Below are 19,090 nucleotides of genomic sequence, written 5' to 3'. Positions count from 1 at the left end.
CCCCGTTCACAGAGCAGGGAAATAAACCAAAGATCCCGAATAGCATGCAATAAAGTGGTATTATTTGTACTTATATTTTGCACTTCTCCAGACAAAAATACAATATCACTCCAGACAAAATATATCGCCCGACCAGACAATTTATATATAAGTCGAATATTATACCAGGGAGATTATAAAACCATAAACTTCAAAAACATAGAACTGGCAACATAAACTTTTATCAGCTAATCAGGTTTTGTAATCGAAAACATAAGACGCAGGCAGTACAATAAATCGGGGATCTACCTGTGCACACCTGACAGTCCAATGTTGATACGGACTATAGATAGAAGTCGCCATATTCCTAGAAGCCCAAACAGCGCCATCTCGCGGTATCTACCGTGTAGTGGCGGACGCCAGTTCTTGGTTACTTCCCGGTGTTCACACTAACGGATAGCAACTCGCCAATTACGTCACCATGTGAGGACGCTACCCGGACTATACAAATTAGTGGTAAGAGTGTTGCCCATTGTCTTATGCTAGATTCTGTTATCCTGTTACGGAGTTAAACGACCTGAGCTGGCATGTACGGGTGGCAGGTCCCGTAAGGTGCGGGCTGACGTCTGCTTGCACAGCCAACGAAATGACTAACTCACTCGTTTCTCAGCTTTCGTAAGGTATTCGTTAAAGTCTGCTAAAATTGGCATCACCTTCTGCTTGTAAAGCAATGATTGTCAGAACAACGTTGGCACTGGCAGTGAATGTGCTGTAACAAGTCTGGCGATGAGAGGGGGGAGGGGCAGATTGGGGGAGGGGGGGGTAGGAAGAGACCCCATGTTTATTTATTCACCATGTCATTGAATGTGCACTGTAAACCTTTTCTTTATTTTAAAGGTACAGATTTGTAAATATAAAAATCCTACAACCCATGTCGTCTGTGAAACAATTTGATAATTGTATTTGAGTTAGTTCGCTATTCAATTCTATTGGCTATATAAAGGTGTCATTGTGCAATACATACCTGGAAATAACGGATATATAAGTTCAAATATATATTGCTTGAAAACACACACACACACATATATATATTATATGTATACATATATACTCTTGATGACATTTACTGGACATTTAATTGTTGAACATACTATCAAGCTATCAAGCTGTTCAGTTAAATTAAGTTAAATACCTAACCTTTAACATGAGAATTAAAAGTGTTTATCCTACATATGTTTCTTTTTATTGCTCTAAATTATTAACAATGTTGAAAAACGAAACTGTGAAAACTAAGATACATTTGAGGATTTATACAATGTTGCCAGTCTATTGTGTACAGGTCAGGAAGTATCATTCATCACAGAACATGAATCAACAAATTGTGTTTATGTTTAGATATTGCATCATAAATGTAAATATTTTTCTTTCTTTAGCTGTTATTTCTGTATATCTGGCAACGTTTACGAGACGTAGAAGTGTCAGCTTTAACATTACAGTTTCTGGTGACATCAGTCTGTTGTTTTTCATACTGGAGCAAACAGTCTCCTAAAAGATGTATTCAGTTAGCTTTGATTTTAGATGGGAAAAAACACATTTTCCTAGAAGTTTTGCAGTGATAACTAAATAACTAGGCACTGATTAATGTTTTTGTTGATTAAGGGAGAGATTAGCCTCATTGTCAGGGACGATCATTGATTTTCAACATTTGTTGTGGTATGATATGATATTCCAAGCAGAAACGTGTTAATTCATCACATTGGTTGATAGATTGATTTAGACTGTGATTGTCAGGGGATGTATGGTATTGATCTGCAAATAAAACACAGGAAGTGGTTTGAGACTACATTGTATTAAAGTTTCATGAAGAATGTTTGTCATAATACTCGGTTGAATAATTACAAAGTGTTTTTTAGAGATGAATATGTGCTTCATATTGTACAGTGATAAACATAAATAACACAATAAGTTAATTATTAGTTTATAATTACATATTTTAAATAATGTAAGGCAGGATTTATTTATTTATTTATTTATTTATTTATTTATTTATTTATTTATTTATTTATTTATTTATTTGTCTCTTTATTTGTTTACATCAACTGACAATGAATGGGATTCATAGGAAGCTGAAATCTCTGGTATGACTGTGTATGGTGTTTTTTAACATGTAAAGACAGAAAAGCGAAACATAGTGTTTTTCTTCATCTGTAGGGGGATAAATGTTGTATTGTGGGGTAATGAGGGGGTTGGGAAAATCAAATAATTAGTTTATTATAGTATGCCAATAAATACATTATTCTATAGTAATGAAATGAATCTAATTACATGCTTGGTATTTTTTCGTCTGTAATGGTGATGATCATGATCATAAAGTTATGATATAGGTTATAAATGATGTGCACATTCTAATTTGTAGGTGATATGCACATATACTTAGGTGACATGGATGTGTAATGTACAGGTGAAATGTTGGAATGTCATGAAGTCAGTAGGTTTGAACTATTAGGTGACACATGTGAAGACCAATGCTCTCTATGAGCCTAAAGTTACCTGGTCACTATTTGATGCCAGCTTTGTTGGTTACAATGGGTGAGTGAACATGTGCGTGGTACCACGATATAACACATCAGTGACACATCATGTTACACCTAGATCATGTGGACGATATATAGAGATAGCACATGGTAATTATACATTGGTAGTACATAGGTATAACACCAGCATTAGAAATTGGCACTAGTCCTGTAGTCCTTACCCAAATTCCCAATAGAAAACGTATCCTAAGGACTAGTAGAAATTGGCCCATTTTAAGGGTTTTGCTATATGTTATCACTATAAGGACTAGTGGACAAAAACTGTTAGTTTCTAACCCTGATAACACATAGACAACATATTGGTATGACATATAGACAAAATATTGGAATAAAATATTGACCCTTTACTACTGATTTAACATATAGCTAATTCATTGGTATAACGTAAAGACAGTGTATTGATTTAACATACAGGCAATACATGGGTTTAACACATTCAACAGTATATTGGTATAACATATAGACACAATATTGATTTAACATACAGGCAATACATGGGTATAACATTCAACAGTATATTGGTATAACATATAGACACAATATTGATTTAACATACAGGCAATACATTGGTATAACATTCAACAGTATATTGGTATAACATATAGACACAATATTGATTTAACATACTGGCAATACATGGGTATAACATTCGACAATATAATAGTATTGGTATAACATATAGACGGTATATTGATTTAACAAATAGGCAATACATGGGTATGAAGTATATAGACAATATATTAGTTAATATGTATACACTATTTTGATTAAACATATAGCCAATACATTGGTATAACATATAGACCAAATATTGATTTAACAAATAAACACTGTATTGATTAAACATATAGGCAATACATTGGTATAACATATACATGATATATTGGGGTATGTGCAATACATGGGTGTACAAAGTGTAGTATATAGGTAGATTTAAGAGAAATTGATTTACTCATTCTGCTGACACTTACTAACATAATAAAAATGAAAGAAAATACTCACTATTTTTTTCATTCCACCATTGCCCACTGAATGCAGTCTTCAACATTCAGCACAAGACTATCAAGACAAACTTGACTGAGACTGCTGTCATGGTACATGTTCAGATAACTTTTGAAGAAAAAGATCTGATATGTCATTTTGTTGATATACCCAAGGTTGATATGTAACATTAAAGCTTATATACACAGGGTTGACATATAGCATTCATTTTGATGTACACAAGGTTGATATATGCAGGGTTGATATGTAACATTAAAGCTGATATACACAGGGTTGACATATAGCATTCATGTTGATGTACACAAGGTTGATATGTAACATTAAAGCTGATATACACAGGGTTGACATAAAGCGTTAATGTTGATGTAGACAAGGTTGATATGTAACATTAAAGCTGATATACACAGGGTTGACATAAAGCGTTAATGTTGATGTAGACAAGGTTGATATGTAACATTAAAGCTGATATACACAGGGTTGACATATAGCATTCATGTTGATGTACACAGGGTTGATATGTAACATTAAAGCTGATACATGTATACACAGGGTTGACATAAAGCGTTAATGTTGATATACACAAGGTTGATATGTAACATTAAAGCTGATATACACAGGGTTGACATATAGCGTTAATGTTGATATACACAAGGTTGATATGTAACATTAAAGCTGATATACACAGGGTTGACATATAGCATTAATGTTGATATACACAAGGTTGATATAACCAATAATGTTTATCTACACAGGGTTAATATGTAGCACCAATGTTGATTTGTGCAGGGTTGACAGCTGTTTGAAACTAGAAAGCACATAGTCTCTCCTGAGTGACTGCCTCTGTTGATAATCATTTTCCAAAGATAAAGGCCAGTTCCTGTACATACCTGTCATGCTATACCTGGAGCATTGTGTGTGATGTATAGCTGTGTAATGAGTTTGCAGTGAATGAGTGCTGCCACATGCATGTGAACTTCATGATCTGGTTCAGCCATGCTTGGGTCATTCTCATTACTTCCTTAATTCATAGAGAAATATGCAGCTGTCAAGCATACGGAAACAGTAAATAGCACACACTGAGAGTCTGTAATTCTAGTGTCTTTGAGACATCTAAGTATACTTTGAGGAAGCATTTTAGGGAGGGCAGCGGTAGAAACTAACAATTTTAGTCCACTAGTCCTTATAATGATAACATGTAGAAAACCCTTAAAAATGGCAAATTTCTACTGGTCCTTATGATACCTTAACTATTGGGCAGTTTGGCAAGGACTACAGGACTAGTGCCTATTTCTTACGCTGGGGTGAAGGTGTTTCCCAACCAGTCTAGGATACAGCTCCCAGATTGTATTTTCATGTTAGCTATTTACTGATATATTGATACATTACTGCACAATACTATACACAGTTTTACATTGTGTACATGATAATCTGAAGCATTCAAAAGGCAAATAATTAACTGTGTGTATCTGGATGATGGTGACATGTATAACACCCACAATGTGTCTGAGAACATATTATATCACACCCTGAATAGATAGATACTGATAACATGGTATGGAGTATACTGCAAATATTCAACATGGTGTGATGGATGTATCATATTCCAAATACTGCATGGCAATATCTACTGTATCGCACCCCTTCTTGTGACTATGTGTACAAGTAGGTCCTACTCATACATTTGCATTAACATCGGAGGCAGGTAGTGGTTGGTCGTTCTCAACTAGGCGAAAATAGAACTTGATGTGGATATTATTAGGTTTGATTTTTTGTGTTGCAGCACTGCACTTCTTTTGTGAACATTTAGTCATCTGCTGTTGATGGCTGAAGCAGGTACACTGGGAGTGATGTTGATGGTGTTCTCATTACTGTATTGGGATGAGGATCGCTGTGTTCTGACATGTTGGCATGCCAGTCTTCATTGCAGGAACATTTGAGGAATCATTTAATGCATACATGTAAATACTGTATCAGTGGATAGAATGTATCTAAGCTGTGGAGTTCTTGTCATATTCCTGAAGTCAACCGTTTCAGCCATGATATGGGGAATTCTACTGACTTCATATTTACATGAAGATCCAAAGGCGGATCCAGGATTTTTAAAAGGGAGAAGTCCAAAATATCAAAATCCATTCTCAGATAATTTTAATGTCTACAATGTACAACATTTGTTTTTTAGAGGGATAAGCGGGTCTGTTAATGTGGTATTATGCTTTTATCAATAAATTTTCAGAAATTTGATTGAACCATAATTGTCACGATTGTGGCATTATGTAGGAACACAATTGTCATCGAAATGATAAATAGGTAAGATCATTATTACCTTGATTTCTACCTTTGAAGATCTGGGTTAGAACTGATCTTCAGCAACCCATGCCATCTTAATGAGGCAAATAGCGGGATTGGGTGGTCTGGCTCAGTGCATGTCATTGTATTCCAATTGTGTAGATTGATGCTCATGATTTCAGTCACTGGATTGTCTGGTCAGACTGCCGTCATATAGCTGGAATATTGTTGAGTGCTGCATTAAACAGCAAACAAACAAAAAGAAAGTGTCAGCACTATGAACATGTCCAATACTTTCCATTAAGATATTTCAAGCCTCTAAACACAACTCATCCTTTGTCAAACATAGAATAATAACAGAACTAGACCATCCACTTGTATATGGAGCTTATAATATAAAGTTGACTGTGCCATCAGTTACTGGAAAGGACAGTTGCTCTGGGCTTGCATATCGCACTGAAAGCTTTGTCATATCGCACAGCAACCAGTACTATATTCTTTGCACTAAACAACAACATGCCATTGAGAAGTCAGGATAAATTAATAATGAAAGTCTGAAAACAACTCTCAGCCATTAGTGTCATGACTTCTACAAACAAGCCTGTTGATTTTATACATGAATCAGACGTTCGTATTATCTTTGTAAGTTCCTTGGCATGAAATGTGGAGCATTGTTTATCTATGCTATATGTAAAGCATTATGATATGTGCCATGTATGATACGTGTCGTATTACATCCTTGTCTTGGATTGTTGTGATACGAGGACTTATCCCCAGCTTATAGGTGTGTTACTGCATGACGGGTCAGTCCCAGGGATAGGAGCCACTTCAGCAGGGGATTTAACAGGCTGGAAGCATAGCGGCACCTGATTTTTGACATCTGCTTATTGGCTATGTAAATCTGATTATTGGCACTCCATTGCAGCACAGGAACCTGGGAGGAGAAGTGTAAACTCTGCTAACACCACATAGCGATGAGAATGTGTCGTAAAAATAGACCCTGAAACGGATATGTTTGCGTTTTTACATATCTGCACATGACACACTCTATGGTTTTTGTTCAGATATTTAGCTTCACAGAAATATTGTTTCATTTTTCATGTCAGGTTCTCGTAGGTCATAAGTAACCTTAGCCATTTTGATCACTTTGATCACTTGATGAGAAATTAATATTTGTTCCTTTTTCTAAAAATCTTTTTGACTTTATCAAATGACATGACTTTAAGTTAGGCATTACTTAGTATGTAGCATTATTTATGGAGGGAGTACGATTAGAACAGTCATTAACCTAAATGGATATATTTGTCAAATATATTGTTGATTTTTTTCCCATGCTACTCGTCATTGTTGCCAAGAATGCTCAAGGCTCCACACTTGCGTTGCGAGACCACCGTAAGTAAACTGAGTGGAAACGCTTATCCCAAGTGCAGCCTCCTCACACTGCTGATACCCACCTTGCAGCCTACCTTGTCAAACTAAGAAAAGACTGATTTGCTAGTTGTACGTTAGTATGACACTAAGACTGTTTGTTTTCAGTCTTTTTACTGATAGGTATGCCATTAGTTGAGCAAAGAAAGGAAAATTAAAGTATTCTGTGTTTGATTCAAAGTGTGGCTATTTTGAAGATGTTTATGTTGTCCTAAGTTTATTTAAGGAGGTTTCAAAACGAAATTAACAAACCCTGACAACACTTGTCTTTTCATATTTTAAATAAGAACATTCGTCCAACAGTGCCAAGTCATCAGTCTTGTCAATACAGTACACAAATTGTCAATACAGTGCACAAATTTACCATTTGTAATGTAGGTAGCGTTAGCATGGTTAGATGATCATGATTTCTGCAAGATGTTGATAAAAATTAAGGGACCCTCAATGTTTATAAGCTTATTTGGAAGCCATTTTTTGTCCCAATCTCTGAAAAAAATCTAAAATTACACAACCCCACATCAAACCACACACCACAGCCCCACATCAAACCACACACTCCTGTCTCCAGCCCACAACCACACATCAAACCACACACCACAACCCCACATCAAACCACAACCCCACATCAAACAACACACCACAACCCCACATCAAACCACAACCCCACATCAAACCACACACCCCACATCAAACCACACACCCCAGTCTCCAGCCCACAACCCCACATCAAACCACACACCACAACCCCACATCAAACCACACACCACAACCCCACATCAAACCACACACTCCTGTCTCCAGCCCACAACCCCACATCAAACCACACACCCCTGTCTCTAGCCCCATACACAACCCCACAACTTTGACTCCAGCCCCACAAGCCTACATCACCTACCATCCCCTCTAAGGGTGAAATGATACACTGAAATTTCAATGCTCCACGGTAAGTGGACTTCAATACGATACACAAAGAACTGTATCTTGATTCATGTCCATACAAAATATGTTTTTACTACTTACCATAGAAAGAATACCCCATATTGTTGCATGATCATAAACTTGACGTCCTTGAAGGGATTAAAAACGCTTCATCAGTTGCTATTACCAGTGACGGCTGAGGTGACTCTTATGTAAGAGATTTAACTTTTTCTTTAAAATTCAAACAAAACTTTTCAGTTCATGGCCTTTCTATTCTTATTCGGGCTAATCGAGATACGTATCTTATTGTGACCATTGTATCAAGATGCATATCACATCATGGCCCCATATCATTGCACCCTTATTCCCCACCCCAATATTCCATAGTCATTATAGTTATTGTGTTTAGATATGCTAGTCCACAAAGATCTCCATACCTGGAGTTTCATACATATACTAATTATTGGAAGTCTTGGAAACCTCTAATGGTCTGATGGCATGAAACATGAATCTTCCATCTTTAAAGTTGGGATGCAACAAATAGACTTTTAACATGGAATTTATGAAGTAACGTTATCAGCGGTTTGAGGCTCTTAATAAGCATGAGGTAAACATGGTACAGTTTATTGTAAACATTACAAGTCATAACTAATGATTTATAGTGTGTGGTGTAGCTGGCCATTTACATCTGAACACTTGAAATTAAATGATATGGCCATATTAAACCCTTCTCAGGTGGTGGTCGGTTTAGGTTCAAATGATGATTACCGGTAATGTTCAACTTCCACTCTCTGACCGCCTCCGTGGTCTAGTGGTAGAGCGTCCGCCCGGAGAGCAGAAGGTCCGGGGTTCGATCCCCAGCCGCGTCATACCAAAAGACGTACTTGTTGTTACCCTGTCTGGCGCTCGGCATTAAGGGGTTCAAGCAAGGACTGGTCTGCTCTGAGTCAGTATACTGTGTCTAAGTGGGGTATTCATGTTCAACTGTGGCATGGTATCTCAGTGGGCTAGCACTATAAATCGGCATCAGTCTGGACTAGTACAAGCAGCCACACACACACACACACACACACACACACGTTCTTGCACGTGGCTCTATAAGTGCAATAATCTTGGACGCGACGTTAAGCCCAATTTCACCTTACCTCACTTCCACTCTCTTGAAAGGTTTCCAATACAAAAGCAAAAAATGACAATGAAATAATTTATCTAAACTCCCACAGATTATATTTTCCCAATGTCACATTAATGTAAGCAAATGCATCGTGAAATCATCCGATATGAGAGTGTTTACATTTTGAGCAATTTATGTATTTCCATAAGAAATCATTGTGTGCTACTTCTGATGTCAAAGGAAGATGTTTACATATATCTTGGGTGGAGCGAATAAATAAACATTAAATAAATCCACTACTTTACATCTCAACTGAACAGACATCTAATTTCAAGTAGGTTTAAATATTTCTTAGTTAGTGTATACAGTTAATGTGGTGTCTGTTTCACGCTGCAAATGTTACACTTGATGAAATAGTGTCAATCTCCTTCAACTTTACAGCCTTGCTGAGCTATATGATTAACAAATCGCTATGTGTGAAGCCCATTTCTGGTGGTGATATTGCTGGAATATTGCTAAAAGCAGTGTAAAAACATACTCACTCACTAACAAATGGCTACATCTGAGCGGGACACAGTTTCATTAATAAAAGATGCACACTCACGTAATCTCTGAATAATGTGAAGGTAAATATACTTGATGAAAAATTCATTCATTTCATAATGCCAACAATCTGTGTATTGTGTTTTGTTGTTGATAATGCGATGTCATTATTTGATAGGAGCACTGAGTTGATAAAAGTTTAAACATTGTGAGTATTATTTCATGGGGCCATAGGCCTGCGTTGCGGAAATGTCAATCTTGTGATTGTTTGCCAAGTCAATCAGGAATCCCCAGATAGTGGGAGATAGGAATATGTGTGACGCAGGACCATAACGGAAATCCTTGCCGTTTATCTTAATATACCACTGGCATTATCTTTTAAAAAATTCAAAACTAATTACTGGTATACTTTTGAAATATGTCTGAAAATATTTAGAAAAAATTTAAAAAATGATGAAGTACAGAAGTCGGGTATCTCTTCCATTTTCTTTTCACAAAGTCAGTCCCAATTTAAGAAGGTAATCATACATTTATCTATTCAGTTTAAACAAAATGTCAGCCATGTGTTTGAAATTTGAAAGTTTCTTTATGTCTTACCTGTTTCACTTTTAGCTAGACGTCAGTAATCTGTCATGTTTCGTTGTGAAAGTGATGCATCACAAAACTTAATTGTGCCAATTGCCTAAAACGTTCTTCTTTCATTTTGATGCAGGAAAGCTAATACGATGTGTACATAACACTGTTATTAAATCATTTTTAACACACTTTATGAATAGCATCATTCCACACAACGCAAGCTGTAATTGGATGTTCTTACATTAATCTCACATGCCGTTATTTACTGAAATACTGTCCAAGGCATTCTAAATGCCTATCAAAGACTTTGTCCAAGGTAGTATGTTTATTCAAACTTACCCCTCTGGAGTAGAATAGGTCTTCAGCAACCCATGCCAGTTACCGTAAAGGGTGACTATGCTTGTCGTAAAAGGCGACTAACAGGATCGGGTGGTCAGGCTCGCTGACTTGATTGATGCATGTCATCGATCCCAATTGCATGGATCGATGCTCATGATATCAATGACTGGATTGTCTGGTCCAGACTCGATTATTTACAGACTGCCATCATACAGCTGGAATATTGCTGAGTGCGGCGTTAAACAGCAAACCAACCAACCAACCAACCGACTTACCCCAGTACCCATGGTCAAATGGACAGACACTGACACAATGATTGTTTATTATATAATTATGCTTGTGGTTATAAGTGCTGCACAGTATTTGTTTACAACTTGTTTGCAAATGATGCAATAACATACAACACATATAAATGTCTTTTTGTTTTAATCCTGTGCATCTGTTAACAGTAAAATGGCTTGATCAATATGCCTGCTTTGTCTAACCAGCAAAGTCACTCATCCCTGACTATACCTGGGTTTTTCTTAATGCTACTGTTTACTTGTTTTTGAAAATTACACGAAGCAGGTTGATGCCATTGACCCAGTGTGAAAATGTCTCACAATGTACACTGAGCTAGGGCCAGACTGTCTTGAGATCTTGATTAATGAATTAAATGTGGAAAACATATAATAAATGAAAAGCAGTGTTTTTTTAATTCTGCTGACCAGAAATAAGTAAAATGTTTTGTAAAAAAAACCTCATTTATCAATGCAAATAAATTACTTTAAATACTGTTATAAAAACTTGTTGAAATAAACATGATAGTAGTGGTAGGAGAGCAGGCTGACAGTGACACACATTCTGTAGTTCCTGGTGCTGTAAACACAGTCTAAACACCTTCATCCGAGTTTCTCAACATCACACACTTCTGGTGAGTAAGGGGGGCACGGGTTGCCCAGTCGTCTAAGGCGCCGCGATTCTCTGTGCAGAGATGCGTCCCTTCGGACGCGCCAGAAACCTATGATTGTGGGTTCGAATCCCGATTTGCCCCGATTATGTTTCTAGGTTTGTCAGCACCATACCCGTGCTTGTGGGTTTCACCGAAGTGGTAAACATCTAAGACCTGCATCACTTCGGGCTTTCCTCCCACATTAAGCTGACACGCTGCGATATAACTGTAATACTGTTAAAAGCGGCGTTAAACCCAACTCACTCACTCACTCACTCACTCACTCACTCTGGTTAGCAACAGAAACAACAGAAAATAGAACTCAACATGTTTATAAACATTATTGTTTGTGTTGAAACATGAGCGAAGATGGATGAGGATACTATGAATTGAGATGACAAGATACGAAATGTGAAAACCCTGTAGTGACAGTAGTGATGATGTGTCAGAGTGTATGAGTGAGTGACTTCAACTGCTGTGAACAGCATTTCAGTTATATCATTGTGTGTCAGCTCAGTTTCCCAGGCCCTGTCAGCGTTCCAGGTTAGACTAGGTAGGTCCCCAGCAACGTATTCTTGTCATAAGAGCAAACTAGATGAATGCATCGTCATACTTGGATTTCGGCATACCCAGATGGTGTGTGAAGTTGCTCACATCATCAATCACTGGTTTATCTGGTCCAGACTTATTTGCAGGCCTGATCTCGCTAGGATATTGTACAAAGGCTATATTGACATAGGTATCAGAGAGTTCATCTGATGCCTACTGCTGCAAGCTGCTGATATATTAGGCTCCATCGTAGGTATAACCAGATTCGAACCCATCACCAACAGGAGCTTGTACAGCTGTCAGGTCATTAACCACTCATGAGGCAGTGTAGATTTTGTTTGTTTGTTTGATTGTTTGCTTGTTGTTTAACGCCGCACTCAGCAATATTCCAGCAATATGGCAGAGGTCTGTAAGTAATCAAGTCTGGACCAGACACTCCAGTGATTGACATCATGAGTATCGATCTAAGCAACTGGGATATGATACCATGCATCAACCAAGTCGGCGAGCCTGACCACCTGATCCTGTTAGTCGCCTCTTACGACAATCATAGTCGCCTCATGAGCAAACATAGCTTGCTGAAGACCCATTCTAACCCGGATCTTCACGGGTCGGCATATATTGCAAGGAAATTGAAACTAAGTCACACAGTAGTCCCTGTCTGTAGAGGGACCCTGACCAAGTACGATGTCTGGATACTAGCTTAACCCACCCCCTTGATACTGCCGTAGAAGTCACATCTTATAAGGCACTTCATCATTGTAGAATAGGAGAAAGTCATTTATCATGGGTGGAAGTGCAACATCTTTATATCTAGGTAAATAGAATATTCATTATTCAGTGATTATAAACACTACATTCTCCACCTAGCACTCAATGATGGAAAGAAGATTAAATTAAAACTCAGTTAATGTTTTGCTGTCTATGACTCAAGGTCTTGACAACTTATTTGCCAAATTTACAAGAAAATAAGTAGTTCGTTTCCTGAAAGAGCCTCTATCTAGAGTGAGAATCTTAATAGGTCTGCAGTGAACAAACAAAGTAAAACACTGCAGTCGTAAGACCACAGTAATTTTGTTCATCTCTCGTGTCTTTGTTCCCAATCTTAATTAGCAAATATCTTTTGCCCCTGAAATATCCTGTAAGCAAGGAATGCACATTTTTCAACTGTAATCACTGTTGTTTTTTCACAAGGTATTCAGTCTCAGGAAACTGTTTTGTATTCCTCTAAGCCTCCATTTTCCCACTAGAGGGAGACACAGCTGTGAGTACAACAAATGTAATGCCATTATGGATGGATGGATCTGTCTGACTGCCAATTTGTTAGTGGTAGCCCTGTGGTTGATGTGGTTGATGTGGTTGATGAGGTCTAGGTTTGACTCCCAACATATGTAAGGTGAGGTGAAATGGGGTTTAACGTGCATGTACGTTTGTGTGTTTGTGTGGCTGCTTGTACTAGTCCGGACTGATGCAGATTTATAGTGCTAGCTCACTGAGATACCATGCCGCAGTTTAACATGAATACCCCACTCAGACACTGTATACTGACTCCGAGCAGACCAGTCCTTGTTTTAGCCCCTTAATGCCGAGCAACAAGTACAAGTACTATCTTTTAACGTCTGTTGGTATGATGCGGCTGGGGATTGAACCCGGACCTTCCGCTATCCGGGCGGACGCTCTACCACTAGAACATGAAGGCGGTCCCAACATATGTAAATTATTTGAAGCTGAGCCTCCTGTGTCAGAAGTATGGTATTGTATTGATTTGAAATTTACAATTTCTTCATAAAGGTAAGGATCCACATGATATTCTTACAGGATTTGTTTTTCATTCCTGAAACCATTTGTCAGTTCAACTTTCACTTGAACTGCTCTAAGTGTAGAAATGGCTCTACTGGGACTGTGAGACAAATGAAGAGCGGTGAGCAGGCTGACACTGATCTGTGGCATCTGTTCTACTTCCTGACATTACAATTCCAGGATGCACAAACATGTAGACAAGATAGGTAGTTGATAGACTGATAAGACTGAGACTAGCTGGGTGTGACTGAGACTAGCTGGATAGACTGAGACTAGCTGGATGTGATTGAGACTAGCTGGATAGACTGAGACTAGCTGGATGTAACTGAGACTAGCTGGATGTGACTGAGACTAGTTGAATAGACTGAGACTAGCTGGATGTGACTGAGACTAGCTGGATGTGACTGAGACTAGCTGGATGTGACTGAGACTAGTTGAATAGACTGAGACTAGCTGGATGTGACTGAGACTAGCTGGATGTGACTGAGACTAGCTGGATGTGACTGAGACTAGCTGGATGTGACTGAGACCAGCTGAGACTAGCTGGATAGACTGAGACTAGCTGGATGTGACTGAGACTAGCTGGATGTGACTGAGACTAGTTCAATGTGACTTGAGACTAGTTGAATAGACTGAGACTAGCTGGATGTGACTGAGACTAGCTGGATGTGACTGAGACTAGCTGGATGTGACTGAGACTAGCTGGATGTGACTGAGACTAGTTGAATAGACTGAGACTAGCTGGATGTGACTGAGACTAGCTGGATGTGACTGAGACTAACTGGATGTGACTGAGACTAGCTGGATGTGACTGAGACTAGCTGGATGTGACTGAGACTAGCTAGATGTGACTGAGACTAGCTGGATGTGACTGAGACTAGTTGGATGTGACTGAGACTAGCTGGATGTGACTGAGACTAGCTGGATGTGACTGAGACTAGCTGGATGTGACTGAGACTAGCTGGATGTGACTGAGACTAGCTGGATAGACTGAGACTAGCTGGATGTGACTGAGACTAGCTGGATGTGACTGAGACTAGTTGAATAGTCTGAGACTAGCTGGATGTGACTGAGACTAGCTGGATGTGACTGAGACTAGCTGGATGTGACTGAGACTAGCTGGATGTGACTGAGACTAGCTGGATGTGACTGAGACTAGTTGAATAGACTGAGACTAGTTGAATAGACTGAGACTAGCTGGATGTGACTGAGACTAGCTGGATGTGACTGAGACTAGCTGGATAGACTGAGACTAGCTGGATGTGACTGAGACTAGCTGGATGTGACTGAGACTAGCTGGATGTGACTGAGACTAGCTGGATAGACTGAGACTAGCTGGATAGACTGAGACTAGCTGGATGTGACTGAGACTAGCTGGATGTGACTGAGACTAGCTGGATGTGACTGAGACTAGCTGGATGTGACTGAGACTAGCTGGATGTGACTGAGACTAGCTGGATGTGACTGAGACTAGCTGGATAGACTGAGACTAGCTGGATAGACTGAGACTAGCTGGATGTGACTGAGACTAGCTGGATAGACTGAGACTAGCTGGATAGACTGAGACTAGCTGGATGTGACTGAGACTAGCTGGATGTGACTGAGACTAGCTGGATGTGACTGAGACTAGTTGAATAGACTGAGACTAGCTGGATGTGACTGAGACTAGCTGGATGTGACTGAGACTCAGTATTGTCATTATCATCGTCCAGTACACAGTGCTGTTTCATCTTCTCATATGTGTAGGATGGTCACCAATAATGGGCAAAATGAATCACTAAGCAGTTATAATTTTCATGTTGTTGTTAACTTGCTGTTTAGCTAGACCTACTCAGAGGTCAGTATTCTACTCCAAGGCTGCAGCCAATATCACTACAAGTTCCCAAATTGGAATTGAAAATTCCTCAATTGATGTTGTTATAGTTATGACCTTCAATAACCAATGTTATGGCTTTGTAGAGAGGACTTGTATTTCACTGATAACAGGACCAATTATGAGGTCTAAGGAGGCATTGATGCTTAGTTTTTCAGTATTGAACTGAGTGCAATGTTCAAATATTCACCAATTCAAAAAAAACTCTTTTTCTGGAAAATCCTAAATTTGGAGAGAAAAAATTAAAATCCCAAATTTCCCTGCCAAGGGCAGTAATTTGAGATCCTAGATAAATCCTTGTTTGCAGGAACACTGATCATAGATTGAACTGCTAATACAGGGAAATCTTGTTAATTCCTGGAGCCCATCAAAACAAGTCCTTATGTAGCAGGGCGTGGAGTCGTCCCACAGATGACATCCTTACCTTGTCAGCTTGCTGACGGGTCTAACCTCTTTGGTCATGTGGACAATGCATCCGACGACCTTTGATCAGAAGGTGCGTGGTTCGAATCCCATGGTGCCAATAGGGAGTGTACCCAGTTACATTGTCTTAAATTATATTTTGATTTTTGGAGATAAAGACAACTATGTTTTTGACTGTTTTGAGAGCATGACTTGGAATCCTTTCAACATTCCCACATTGCACCCATGCATGTCAGTATAGTGGGTGCCTTAGCTATTCTGGGCTTTAGGAAACATTCAGACTTTATTCTTGGGAAGACGTTTTACTTTGCATGAATAAGGTGATGACAGGTGTTTCCTTCTCGAACAAAAATGTTTTAATTTTTCTTCATGGATGTATAAATTGTTGATTAATGTCCTATTCGGGGAAACAATAGGGACACGTCATTTCCCAAGGTCTGGACAAATTAAGATTGTGCAATTCTTCATAGCTACTATGCACCAAGGCCTTGTCGTCTCTGTGTGAGCAGTTAGTTGTCTGGGGTGAGTGACCGGCCAGCTGACCATCCAAACCTGTTGTATTGTCCTTCCTATTGACGATCTAACCAGGGTAATACAAGGTTATTAGCCTGTCAGTCACAGTCTCAGCTGGGCACGGACACAGTGCTATGTTGACATCACCACAAAATGCCTTATATGACTATTCGTTCCTTCAGGATATTCTGTGGCTTTGTAGGCAGGATTAGATATCTTAACTCTTAATTGTGTGATTTCTGATCACTTTGATGGCAATGCTTATATTCTTATCAAATATAGCATACGCATGCTATCATGTTTGATTGTTTGGACAGGCTATTAACCTTTAGTTGTGATGAGAATATTATGTTGTCTCGCCTCAGGGCGCCCTGGTGACTTATATGAACCTTGACAGATTTACTCTGCTCTGTCAGGTCTTTGAAACTAGGTGGCTTCAGGGCTGGATTTTTTATTATTATCCTGTTTATTATCTCTTTTACAATAAAAAATAGTTCTGTTTTATTTTATAAAATAGAAATCTGTTTTGTGATGTGTTTTTGTTTGTTATATGCATGTTTTGAATTTTCCATTAAAATTTGTGGAAAAATGATTTCTTACATGCATTTAATACTAAGTGATGAAGTATGTTAATGAAGAATTCAGGTAAAACTTATTTTAAAGATATTTTGGTTTAGAAAGTACCACCCTAAAACTGAAACAATGCTAATTCATTTCATTTGAATTAATGTTTATCTGAACACTAAATTATGTTTTAGGCATAAGCAGTGTTATCAAGTTAGAAACATGTAATGTGAATGTTTATCTCAATGACAAAATATAATCAGTTTAAAATGACTCATGAAATAGCATATATCTACTATTTCGCTGATGATATCATTGAGTATCAGTTCCAGCTGTAGGGTATATCATGATATATCATAACGACAGGCTTAGTCTCTCATGACCCCAAATATCTCAGTTATTTCCCAGGTACACATTTTCCCCCCAGTAATCCTGTGAATGTTTGTAAGTTCAGTTCTGATTGAACAACGATGGGTACATTTGTACATTTGTTGTGTTGTACTTTCCCAGTACTTTTTGGCATGGAGCCCAGGTCAGACTTAAACTCTTTTGACTTGTACGGGTTTAACAAATTGCATGTTGTGTCAGAGGCCATTGAAGCGAAGAATAGGTAATAGTTTCCTACCCTGATCACTCAAGTTAATGCCCCTCCATTGTCTGAAGAGCTACACTAGACACAGAGTACAGTGTATGTTCTGGCAGATTGTCATGCCTACTTGCAATGGTAGCCCCTTTGCCTTGGTAGCGTGCTAAAGTTCCCCAATACATCAAAAGCATTCTTTGGATCATCAGGTCTATAAACTGACTACATATATTCTGTCGTGTTGGTTATCAGCCTATTATGTAGCTTTTGTTTTCCATTGATAAGGACTTGTAAAGAGATATTGGGGAATGACAGATGTGACGGTAATACAGACATTTAACACCCCTGTCTTCTGGGACATGGCCAATAGCAGACAGATGAGGAGCGTAATTACTGGAGATGTTTTTTAAACGGGGTATATTGTGTGTGGAATGTTCATGACAACAAGTGATTATCGTGAGTTTTTGGCTTGATTGGAATCGTCCACATGATCTCTGTTTTCGGAGCAATCCTGCAAGTCATGCATATTCTGTTGACACCAGTGAAAGTGGTTGTTATTGCCACTGAAAGGGATCCTGGTAATTATTGTCTCTTGAGTTGCACGCATGATTGGCTGCGACTGATTGCCATCACGGCATGATTACCTGTCTGCTGGAGGTGCGTGATTCCATAGGATCATCACCGTTTTCACTGAAAGGGTAAGCGGACAGGTGTACTTGATTGTAAAAGAAAGAAATTAGCCACAAAACATGTTCTTAATGTAAACATTGAGATTTAGGAAAACAGAAAAATCACCAAAATCTCAGATAAGGACTGTGGTCAATTCTAATCTTCCGATTATATTACCGATAATCTATCAAACAATAATCATTTCAATACATTTTTCTGGTTCATATGTATTTATTTTAGTTAAATTTGTGGTAAGTTGAAACTTGTATACATTAAACTTGAAGCAATTTGAATGTTAATTTTTCATGAAAATATGGGCAATAACAAAGCCGATTCTACAATCACAGAGGTTTGTTTTTTTAAAATAAATTTCACATATAACAATGTGTTTGAAAGGTCCCTTAGA

General features: G+C 38.4%; 1 protein-coding gene across 1 annotated transcript in view; it reads left to right on the top strand.

Moving 5' to 3' along the window:
• The first annotated feature begins 384 nt into the window (after positions 1-384).
• LOC139478209 (zinc finger protein GLIS3-like) overlaps positions 385-19,090 on the top strand; it is a 90,611-nt gene continuing 71,905 nt past the window's right edge. The window contains exon 1 of the mRNA XM_071260588.1: positions 385-495. The gene's annotated coding sequence lies outside the window, so the exon portion shown is untranslated. The remainder of the gene's footprint in view (positions 496-19,090) is intronic.

Source organism: Haliotis cracherodii, unplaced genomic scaffold (genome assembly GCF_022045235.1).
Source record: "Haliotis cracherodii isolate W230 unplaced genomic scaffold, xgHalCrac1.p SCAF_4, whole genome shotgun sequence".
Classification (NCBI taxonomy): domain Eukaryota; kingdom Metazoa; phylum Mollusca; class Gastropoda; order Lepetellida; family Haliotidae; genus Haliotis; species Haliotis cracherodii.
Note: the sequence above shows the minus strand (reverse complement) of the source record. Positions and strands in the feature narration are given on the sequence as shown.